Source organism: Octopus bimaculoides, chromosome 13, assembly GCF_001194135.2.
Source record: "Octopus bimaculoides isolate UCB-OBI-ISO-001 chromosome 13, ASM119413v2, whole genome shotgun sequence".
In the NCBI taxonomy this organism is placed as follows: Eukaryota; Metazoa; Mollusca; class Cephalopoda; order Octopoda; family Octopodidae; genus Octopus; species Octopus bimaculoides.
The window spans coordinates 9,770,069-9,774,052 of NC_068993.1; the positions used below are offsets into that span (position 1 = coordinate 9,770,069).

At 40.9% G+C, this 3,984-nt stretch overlaps 1 protein-coding gene across 2 annotated transcripts in view; it reads left to right on the forward strand.

Annotated features, from left to right (window-relative positions):
- The window catches only part of LOC106876425 (beta-1,4-mannosyltransferase egh), a 92,050-nt gene that overhangs the window by 20,871 nt on the left and 67,195 nt on the right, over positions 1-3,984 (forward strand). The window lies entirely within an intron of this gene.

Genomic DNA, 3,984 nt, shown 5'->3' on the forward strand with positions numbered 1-3,984 from the left:
TCAAAATTATTTGCCTTGTGCCTAATATCATCATCATCATCACCAGCAGCAGTAGCAACAGCAGCCGGGCAGTGGATGGGTAGATCGTTAGACCATCAGTAAAAAAATACAAAACAAAACAAAATTGTTTTGCGCTGGTATTTTCTCCGGCTCTTAACGTTTTGAATTCAAATCCCGAGATCAAATCAAATCCGAGACCGACTTTGCCTTTCATCCTTTTTTTGTGCGGGGGGTGGGGTGGGTGAAGGGAAGAAAGAATAAAATAAAAACACCAACTCAAGAACTGAACTCGCTGTACTCGACCAACGCTCTCCCCTACAAACTTGCTGGCCTTTTTACCAGAATCATCATCGTCGTCGTCATCGTCATCGTCATCAGCATACCATCAGCGGTGATGGCAGCAGAACAGCAGAAAGGCAGGAAGGATCCTTAGAGAATTGGAATAAATTACTTAGCGGCATTTCTTCCGGCTTTTTACGTTCTGAGTTCAAATTCTGACAATGTCCACTTCGTTATTTTCATCCCTTTGGCGTTAGTAAAATAAAGGACCAGTCATGCACTGGTAGCGATGTAATTGACTATTTCCTTTCCACAAGACCGTGGCACTGTACCTAAATTAGAAGCAATCAAAGAAAGCAAACTGGCCAAAATGGCTACAGTGTCGTGTTGTACAGGGTGTTCGGGCTAAATATTTGACGATTATTTCGTCTCCTTTTTCAGAACAGCTTGATGTGAGCAGTCAACGGCGTTGGAGGACATAAAGACTGAAATTGTACTTGAGTATAAGTTAGCTGATATGGAGAACTGGAAGACATCTGGATATTGGAAAAGAGTTACTTGCATCATGATGATTCGCACCGGGTATGAAAATTCCGGCATCATGACTGCTGCTCAGTGCTGTAAGACGTGACATGAACAGATGTAATGGCGACTACGAAGCCGTAGTCAGTAGGGAAGGACATACTAATATCCTGACTGGGGTTCTTCCAAACAAGTACAGGACATGGCCTTAGGCTCAATTCAGACGACTGTGTAAAGCTACTGGAGACTGTAGTCAATCCCTGAATTGCTATTGGGTTGCAGCTGGAAAATCATTTGTGTGGCAACAGGATTCGGTTCCTTGCCATACGTCTGGAAAGAGTCAGAAGTAGTTGTTGCGGTATGTCTATGACTACACCAGCTCCAATTTCTGGCCTTCTAATTTTCCCTATTGTAATCCCATGGGATTAATATTTGTGGGGCATGGTTGTGAAAAACACCAACCGCTCTGCTTGCAACACCAAGACCGAGTTAATGGCCAAGATCAAGGAGATGTTCATAAACCTTCACATGGACACAGTAAGAAACGCACGCGTCAGGTTCCGGGGCCGTCTTGAGGTTATGGTGGAAGTTGAGAGCGGCTGTTTTGAGTAAACTATTATCGCCCAGCTATAACCTAGTCGATATACAATTGATTTTCTTAAAAAAAGATACTTTTATTTTTGGATGGGAAACTGTTTTCTTTTCATTTTATGCAGACTGCCAAATTAATCCCGAACACCCTGTAGTTTTTAACATTCTGAGTTGAAATACCACCGAGGTCAATTTTGCCTTTCATCCTTTCGGGGGGCGATAAAATAAGTACCAGTCAATTACTGGAGTCATATAATCGACTAAACCCCTTCCTTAAAAGAGAATTGTTGGCCCTGTGCCTGAATCAGAAATAATAATTATTTTTTCTTCCTAAAATAAATCTCGAAAATTACCGTGTTCGCTAAAAGTCAAAGGTTAGTTTGTACATAAAGCCCGTGATTCATGCTAAAGTTGCTTTGTGCCGTGCATCTGCACTGGAAAACTAAAAGGAAGATGGGAGATATGTAGCAGACGATAAATGCTCAACCCGATCTATGTATGCCGCTAAGCTTTAAACAAAACATTTGGTTAGGTACATGTGTCGTTTCTTTGATATGTTTTTCGTCCAAAAATTGAGGTGTCTTTTTAGCGAAACAAATCTGCATTTTATGAACAACTCGTGTCGCCTGAATTTTAATAAGACATAAAATGAAAAGAAATTATCTTTTTTTGTTTTGTTTTAGAGCGGATTTATTACACACACACACACACACACACACACACACACACACACACACACACACACACACACACACGTAAGTGTGTGTATGTGTTTGAATGAATCTATCTATCTATCTATCGTCTTTTTAACACTTCGAGTGCATTGAATCCCTTCTTTAAGAAGTTACACATATAATGTGGAATCTACTTTCAGATAATGCGCGCGCGTTCCTATATCGTGCATTTCTAATACAGAATTATGTTTTCATTGCTGGTGACAAGTCCCGATACCATTACAGAGATACCGCCATGTTTCACAGTTGGTTAGAGTCGTTTCAAATCAAATTCTTGATTGGGAAGCCTCCAGACCCAAACACGTCCAATGTCTGAAAATAATGCAAATCTGGATTCATCTGAGAAAATCACTCTGTCCCAAAGTGAACTGGATTTTTCTGACATCTCCTTAACCCATATCTTTCTTTTCATGATATTAATTGGTTGAAGGAGAGGTTTTTTTCTAGCTGCTCGTCCATAATACCCAAGCTTATGCAGATATGTAACACACGTTCTTGGACTAACTTCTAGCTGTTTTGCAATGTCAGAAGCCTTCGAACGGGGTTCGTTTTCCACAATTCTCTTCAAACAGCGAAGCTTTCTTTCTGAGGGCCCAGGTCGGCCAGGACGAAAATCTGTTGATTCTTTTCCTTGGCTTTTGAATTGCAGTACAATTCTATTAACAGAAGCAAGAGGAATTTGAAGATTTTCGGCAACTTTTCGCTGGCTAAGACCAGCCTCAGATTGCCCAACAATACGACCGCTTTGAAAATCTGACAGTTCTGAATTTTTTGTGTGTGGCATGGTTACTCTTAGCAAATGTTTAATATAATGGCACCTGGAATGAAAAAGAATAACTACATTGTAAATTCTACACTACTGAAAACATATTAAGACACTTAGGACAGAAAGTTTGAAAATTAAAGGTGTCTATTTACTTCCTGCATGTGTGTGTATGTATGCATGTATATATATATATATATATGAGTTTGGGAAAACGCTGATTTGTGGAAAGAAGTAAGAGTTAGGCTCACGCCCATCTCAGCCTGTCCGAAATTGCTGAGATCGATCAACGCGGGTTAATATTTTTCCTGAAGAGTTGCTAGACAATGGTTGCTGGGGAAAAATACAGATGGGGCCAGAATTCAAGGAAGCCGACATTCTAGGGGAAGAAATCACTGTGTGTAGTGTTAGTGCGACACATGGGGAAGGTTTGGGGGTAGTTGGAGACATGAGTGAAGTGGGGTGGAAGAGATGAGTGAACGGGTAAGTTGGGAGTGTCAAAATGGGAAGTGAATCATTGCTGATACGTTGCAGCTCATCCAAATTTTCTCAACTCGTGGTTAAAGGATTGATAGATATCCATCTTTCATTTGTTTCAGTCATTAGACTACGGCCATGCTGGAGTCGAATGAATCGACCCCTTATTTACATTATTTACACTTGACGGATATTTGTCCTCATCTTGTTTGTTGTTAATACAACTTTTCGGCTGATATACCCTCCAGCCTTCATCAGGTGTCTTGGGGGAATTTTCGAACCTGGGTTAGAATCGTTAGCACGCCGGGCGAAATGCTTAGCGGTATTTCGTTTGACGTTACGTTCTGAGTTCAGATTCCGCCGAGGTCGACTTTGCCTTTCATCCTTTCGGGGTCGATTAAATAAGTACCAGTTACACACTGGGGTCGATGTAATCGACTTAATCCGTTTGTCTGTCCTTGTTTGTCCCCTGTATGTTTAGCCCCTTGTGGGCAATAAAGAAATACTAATAATACTAATAATAATAATAATTATTATTATTCAGGTCACTGCCTGGAATTGAACTCAGAATCTTGGGGTTAGTAGCCTGCGCTCTTAACCACTACGCCATATGCCAGT